Here is a 7,815-nt window from a genome sequence, read left to right on the forward strand (position 1 = left end):
TGTTTGGGAAGCTTAGTATCAGAATCAGGTGAAAAATCCTGTGTAAGAAAATGTTTCTCCCTTATGTTACTACTCATACATTGGGCCTGATTATGGCCATACTGACCCTTTTTACATCAGCAGCGGAGTTACCCTGAATTTACACAGGTGTAAGACATCGGCGAGTCAGGGCCATTATCTTTACACTCTTCGGGCCACGTCCTTCACGCTCTGCCCTGCTGCTCTGGGTGCCTCCAGCAGCACAGGCACGGAAGTGACAAGCTTCCCACGTTATTGATTGACTTGCAATGAGTCATGGAGATGAGTCCAATCTTCAGCAACAATTTAACCTGATTTTTGTCCTCTCTTCCCTTAGCTCCCTCTACTGGTCTTTCTGGTCCCACTTAGTGCATCTTGTCTCCCATTTGTCTATGTACCAAAGCGATGCTGCTTTATCTACATGGGTTTAGTTAAAGTGGCACCACCTTCCCCGTAACATGGATCTCTTGTATTGATACGTAGGTGCGTATGCTGATCTAGCTATTCCTGTAAGGCAGTGGTCCCCAAACTGTGGGGTGCGTCCCCTTAGGGCAGGGGGAGGGCACGATCGGGCCAGGGCCAGCCCCCATGGGGGGTGGGAAGGGAGTGCTTCCCAGCCCGGCTCTGCCCCTAGTTCTGCTCCTGCCCTGGCCACACCTCCCGGCCCCAGGCTCTGGCCTTGCTCCCAGCTGCAGTGCTGGCCCTGGCCTTGGCCCCCAACTCCAGCCGCAGCTGCGCTCTCGGCTGCAGCTGCAGCTGCGACCTAGGCCCCCGGCTCCTGGCCTCAGGCCCTGGCTGCAGCCCCGCACTTGGTCCCGGCCCCAGCCACAGCTCTGCTCCCAGCCGCGACTCCAGCCACAGCCCTGGCATTGGCTCCAGTCCCAACCCCACTCCCGACTGCAGCCTGCAGCCTCAGCTCCTCACCCTGGCTGTGGCTCTGCTCCCAGCCCAACTTCCAACTGTGGCTCCTGGGGGGAACGTGCAGACAGATTCCATTCCGGGTGGGGGGGCATGACAGAAAACGTTTGGGGACCACTGCATAAGGGAAGGGGACTAAGCTGTACCTATACGAGTCACCTTTCTACCAACATAACTGTGGTACTTTAGGAGTGGTGCTGATTTAACTATTTCAGGAGGAAATCACAAGTCAGGACAAAAACAGAGTGTAGAGCAGACCTCAGCTTGGAGGCAATTTGGGAAGGTCCCCGTCTGTCTCATTAGTACGTAAGGTGCCTCCATGTCTGGCTTGTGCTAGATAAACCAGTAACAATATGGAGCTCTTATACAGGACTTCCAGTCAGAGTGCAGATGAGATGCTCAAAGTGCATGATAAACACAGTTCACAACGTTCCTGGCACAAGCACCCTGCACTGAAATGCAGCCACTTCTGGGATGGACAGCAGCTACAAAACATGTTCGGGGGTAAGATTGTATCCAGCTGAAAATGGAGCATGCAGGCTAGTAAAGAGAGTGTCATTAACTAGTGGAACGTGTCCAAGCCAATAACGGTGCAGAAGAGAGTGTGACTCACTGCGAAGCAGAGTCCAGCTCCTGTGGTGGGGGCGGGGAAGATGGAAAATAACCTGTCTGTGCTCCTGCCAGCTCTGAGGATGGCGGCAGGAGGAGTTTTTTGTCCAGCTCCTACAATGGTGAATTTTCTTGTCATTTCTGCAGAGACCCAGCAGAAAACCCAGCGTGTTGATTACCACCTGCCCCTCTGATCAACAGCCTGTTCCGCCCCAACAATTTGCTTCTAGTTTCCCTTTGTTTTCCCTGCTGTTTTCCCCTTGGCAGCCCCCCGAGACCATGTTTCTCTCTGCTGAGAAGCCTATAAAGACATTACAATTGCTCTCTTGTTCCCAGCTCAGCAAAATTCTCCCCATTCCCTCTTCTGAAAAGCCAAACCGCCCGTAAAACCGCCTGTAAAACAGTTTACCCAAGGAAGCAATGACCGGGCACTCCAGTTCTGGGATCAGTGGCCAACTCCTAGACAGCTCCAGCACACCGCGGTGGCCCCCTCCCTGAGTCCCCACATCTGTGCCATCATTGCAGTCCGCTCTCCAGCATGCAGATATTTTCCCTCCCCCAGATCACACAGGATCCTCATTGCTGGACTGTGCAGCAGGGCATCCCAGCACAGCTACCTTCTTCCCAGCACAGTTATCTGTATCCCAGCCCAGCGGCCTCCTTCCCAGCCCAGCTGCCTGTATCCCAGCACAGCCCTCTGCTTCCCAGCACAACCCCCCTGCTTCCCAGGATGAGCTCTGTGTTCTCTATTCTGTTCTATGAGAGGTCATGAACTACATTCCCCAGAGGTAGCTGCCATCTGTCCCACGTGGCTTGTTTTCCATCTCCTCCTCTTGCCTTGGGGAGAAGTCTGTGTGCAGTGGAGGGTTAGTTCTGGTAGGCTTTGGCTGGGTTTGCTAGACCTGCAGCTGCTCTGTGTTTCTGGGAGAGAAGGCCTGTTGGAAAAGTGTGCCTGGAATTGGAGCAGAAGGTGGTGAGGCTTGGGACGGTCCTTTGCTCCGCAGGGGAGTTCATTCCATGGCCCAGCACAGCCACCTGCATACTGCCTTCATGCCTAGTCCCAGAGCCCACTGCCTTCCTTCTCTGGTGCAACACAAAGGCAAGCCTGCATGGCAGCCCTGGGAGTATAGAAGGCCCCAGAGGGAACCTAACTGGATTCTCTTATGCAGTGGCTCAGGATGTTCCTGCACACCTGCTGGTCCTTCTGCAGCCACCGTTCCCTCTCAGATCACCATACTGTCCCCCTTATGCATGGAGAACTCTGCCGAGACATTCCCTGTGACGCAGGGCAGTGGGCAGGCCCCTCAGATCTGGCTCTGGAGCAAGAACTGTTTCTGCTCTGTCTGTCCTTTCTCTGACTGTCCAACTGCTACAATCCGGAGAGCTCCTTTGCACCAGACTGGGTGCGTGGTGTGGGGCTGGCACTGGTCTCAGTGGGAAGCCCTTGCACATGCCAGATGGTCTGGTACACAATTTTGAGTGTGGCACAAGAAAGAGGAGCTCATCTGTCGTCTCTGCTGGAGCTCAGAGCCTGTCAGAACAGAACTGGTGTCTTTGGACAGAACGTAGCAGGGGTATCCTAGACTGGGCCTGTGGCTGGGCCTTTAATCAACAATAAAATACTTGAACCATATCATTTGTGTGGAGAATAAAGAGTTTCCTCCCGGCAGGCCCCTGGCATGGTGAGAAATGCTTCCCGTCTAGGCCCTGTCTGAGAGTCCACTGGGAGCCATGAGTCATCCCTGCTCAAACCTAGTGTTCTTAAAGGTCAGGCACAGAAAGAGAAGCTTTCTTGGGCTTGGTCTACACTACGCGTTTAAACCGAATTTAGCAGCGTTAAACTGATTTAACCCTGCACCCGTCCACAAACGAGGCCCTTTATATCAATATAAAGGGCTCTTTAAACCGGTTTCTGTACTCCTCCCCGATGAGAGGAGTAGCGCTGAAATAGGTATTCCCATGTCAGATTAGGGTTAGTGTGGCCGCAAATCGATGGTATTGGCCTCCGGGTGGTATCCCACAGTGCACCATTGTGACCGCTCTGGACAGCAATCTGAACTCGGATGCACTGGCCAGGTAGACAGGAAAAGCCCTGAGAACTTTTGAATTTCATTTCCTGTTTGCCGTGTGGAGCCCATCAGCACAGTGTGCGATTGCAGGTCCCACAATCCAAAAGAGCCCCAGCATGGACCAGTATGGAGATACTGGATCTGGATCGCTTGGTATGGGGAGACAAATCTGGTTCTACATCACACAGCTTCCTTTGATCATGATAAGACAAAATACAAAGCGTTGAAAAAAATCTCTCAGCATGATACAGAGTCCACAGCCAGTGCTGTGTTGACACAAGCTAACGAAAGCCAAAGATAAATGGATCCTCATGGCTAGGGAGGCGAGGTGGGTCTGAGGACTCCAGCTATCCCACAGCCCCCGCAGTTCTCCAAAAAGCATTTGCATTCTTGCTGAGCTCCCATGCCTGTAGGTGTCAAACACATGTCCAGGATGGTTCTGGGTATGATCTCATCAATTTACCCCCCCTCGCCGTCCCGTGAAAGAAAAGGGACAACAAATCATTTTTTTGACTTTTTTCAGTGTCACCGTAGTCTACTGCACTGCTGCTGGTAGACCGCGGTGCGCATGCACGAACAGCAGCATCCTCCCCTCTTCTCCGGTGCAGATGGAACATGGTACAGAATGACTGATAGCCTATCATCATTCCGTTGAGGCTCCTGGCTGTCTCAGGTGAGCGTGCCAGCCGCCTGTTGGGGCGCTGTAAATAAGAATGATTTTCTGGTCATTCCAGTAGATGGTACAGAATGGCCTGAGTAAACCATACTCAACTCCACCACGGGGGGAGCTACATCAGCCCCCCAACTCCCCTTTCATGCTAAAGAAAAGATCTGTTCTGCCTGACTAACTGATAAGTCTGGCTCGTCATTATCACACTAAAAAATCAGTCGTTTTTCCGAATTCTATTAATTCATCACCAAAATGGGGCCTCTGCAAGGTAGCCTGCAGATATTCTCTCGGGAAGGATAAGCAACAGTAGAGGTGTTAAGCATTCCTCCTTCTTAGTTATATACTTCTGCTGATCTGCACACAGAGTGGCTTGTCTCTCTGATTACACTGGTTCTTTAGTACACTTGCCCCATATTCTAGCCCAGGACTGACTTATTTTTAGATAAAACATAAATGGAAGGAATGACCTGCGGGAGTCATTCCCATTTTTGTCTTTGCACCCCCAGCCAACCTCAGCGAAGGCCAGCCAGAACACCTATAACAGCCAGTAGATGGTACAGAACGACTGATAAACCGTTCATGCTCATCGCCATCAATAGAGGGCAGATGTACAATAGGATGTTAACCATCTCTGCTACCTTGCAAAGCAAATGATAAGCTGCTGTGTAGCACTGCCAGTACCGCCTCTGTCAAGCAGCATCCAGTACACATACTGAGTGACAGTGACCAAAAGCAAAACGGGCTCCCATGCGTTGCCATGTATCGGCGTTCTGCCAGAGCAATCCAGGCAAAAAGGGCATGAAATGTTGTCGCTGTTGCTTTCACGGAGGAAGGAATGAGTGATGACATTTACCCAGAATCACCCGTGACACTGTTTTTGCACCATCATGCATTGGGATCTCAACCCAGAATTCCAATGGGCGGGGGAGACTGGGGGAACTATGGGATAGCTATGGGAAAGCTACCCACAGTGCAATGCTCCAGAAATCGACGCTAGCCTCGGTACATGGACGCACACCGCCGAATTATTGTGCTTTGTGTGGCCGCGTGCACTCGACTTTATACAATCTGTTTTACAAAACCGGTTTACGTAAAATCAGAATAATCCTGTAGTGTAGATGTACCCTTGCTCTCCAGCCATGCTGCTGAGCCCTTTCCAAACCCCAGCGCCTTTCACCCTGTCTCTCTTGCATCCACACCCTTCCCTCCCTGGCAGGCCACCTCTAACCCTGTTCCAGGCCCCCAGAGGGTGATAAAAGCCTTTCCTGGTATGTACTTTGGACACTAACCCGCTGGGCTTGGCTGGGCTTGGGGGAACCCGACCAGAAGCCTGAGGGACCCCCTCTGTTCTGGGTTGAGCAAAGTCCCCATCCTCCATCTGTCTTGGCCAAAACACTGACACGGTTCAGAGAACACCACACCCAGCCATCCATGTTTCTGTCCAGTGCTCAGCAGGTAGCGAAGGGGGAAGGCCAAGCCCCCCATGAAAATGAAACCCTCCATGTAGTGGAGTGAACAGCGGAGCACAGACAGCGTGAGGGGAAAGGCAGATAAGGGGTGTAGGGCAGGGGAGTTATGGGGTGGGGAGAACTAATGACTCTTGGGGGAGACGTTGGGAGAGATGCGTCACCCTGAACTACACAACATCCACAAGTAGGAGCAGCAGAAAGCAGGCAACCAAACAGACATTGGTTTCTAAAGGGGTCTGGAGGAGGGGGAGCAGTGCCATTTCTGCCCATCCCTGAGCTAAATGATAAGGGGGGTGGGGGAATGAGCAAACGTCAGGAATGTCAAGTGTGGCCTTGTCTGTTTTTCTGGAGGTTTCCTGGGGTGTGGGTGGGGAGGCAGAGAATGGACTGGGAGCGCGTGGGCCCTTAATGGACAAGTGTTTCTCCCAACTGTGTGTCAGGCATTTGCACCAGCTAGGTTTAACCAGTCTGACCAAAACCATCACACCCTCTTGCGTTGTCAGGCTTGTGTCTGTGAGGCCATAACCTCATGAGCTCTCCCCTCATCCACAGAGCCTACAATAAACACACTGGGCGTCACCTGATTTTCCATTGTAAAAATTGAAAAAAACCTACTTTTCAAAGGCTCTTCGCCCCCAGCCAGAGGCAGCACAACACAACACAATTCTTTTTTGCCCCCCAGCCAGAGGCAGTACAACATAACACAATTCTTCTTTGCCCCCCAGCCAGAGGCAGTACAACACAACACAATTCTTCTGCACCGCTTTGCAGGTCACCTTTACCAAGTGACAAGAGCAGAATTGCATTGAACAACCCAGTGAGAGACGTCTGCTGCAAGTTGAGAAATAACCCGGTCTCCTGCTGTCCTGATCTGAAGCCACAGCCTCCCCTTGCGAACAGACTGCTGCTTGGGATCTCTGCTTGCTGGGCTAGATGGGCCCCCTACATTTCACATTCACCAGTGACATTGGAAATTGAGGGGCCATGGTGGAGCTCTGGGCTATATTTACTTGGCCTACATTTGGTCTGCAAAGGTGAGATGAGGGCTGTTTGGTCTGAGGAGCTTCTGTGTGGGCTCCGGGTGAGGCGTCATTGGGGTCAGGAACTGAGTCTTGTCTTCCCATGCTCATTCCTGCAGAGCAGTGGGGCAGTGCTAAAAGCAGAACTAACCTAACCTCAACTCCATAGTGACCAGCTGAGAAGTGGGTGAACTCTGGTTACCCGTCTTCACCCTCAACACCATGACTGCTGTCTGGCTGCATTGCCAGGTCCTGCTGGCTCAGCACAAGGTTGGTCAGCAGGCTGCACCACGCAGCTGGGGCTCTGGGGTTGCGGGTTAATACATAATGTTCTGCCTGTCCATTTGCCTCTCTCATACGGCTGTGGGCGAGCACTTTGCCCACAGACCCGGGACAGCTCTCAGCTCTCCTACTGGATCCTTCCCACAGCATGCACTGAACATTCCTCTCCCTGATGGCCATGTAAAAACACGGAGAGATATCCAAGGTCACAGCCTGCTGTCTAATGACCCAGCATTATGCTGGGAGCTCTTGATGGGCAGAAATTCCTCCCCTGCCTTTTGGCCTATGCACCACAAACAGCTGGTGGGGGGATCCCATGGAAAGCTAGTGGGTACATTAGCCGGACCCCCTGGCGTCAGCCATATAGTTTGTGTTTGTTTAGCTCCTGTCATGTCCTCACAATTCAAGCACATGTAAGTAGCCAGTGCATTTGCTTGCAGCCATCTCAGAATCAGTGGGTTGCTGCAGGAAGGCAAGCATTCCTGGGGGCAGGTGGGAGCCTCCTCTCCCAAAGGAGATGGCTAACGGCTGCCAGAGAACAAACGAGTCTCTGCATCCTGGCCTAGTGAAAGGCGCTGTAGCAGCAGCCCTGGATACTGATGTCCTTATCCACAGGACAGGCCCAGCTAAATTAGCCCCCATCATATTGTATGTATAGTTGGGGTTATTTTTTCCAATGTGTATTACTTTACATTTATCCACATTAAATTTCATTTGCCATTTTGTTGCCCAATCACTTAGTTTTGTGAGATCTTTTTGAA

The 7,815-nt window shown here is 52.0% G+C and overlaps 1 long non-coding RNA gene across 1 annotated transcript in view; it reads right to left on the minus strand.

Annotated features, from left to right (window-relative positions):
* Positions 1-859: 859 nt before the first annotated feature.
* Positions 860-7,815, minus strand: part of LOC142045901 (uncharacterized) — a 273,098-nt gene continuing 266,142 nt past the window's right edge. The window contains exon 3 of the long non-coding RNA XR_012654807.1: positions 860-2,497. This is a non-coding gene — a long non-coding RNA (uncharacterized LOC142045901). The remainder of the gene's footprint in view (positions 2,498-7,815) is intronic.

Source organism: Chelonoidis abingdonii, chromosome 24, assembly GCF_003597395.2.
Source record: "Chelonoidis abingdonii isolate Lonesome George chromosome 24, CheloAbing_2.0, whole genome shotgun sequence".
Classification (NCBI taxonomy): domain Eukaryota; kingdom Metazoa; phylum Chordata; order Testudines; family Testudinidae; genus Chelonoidis; species Chelonoidis abingdonii.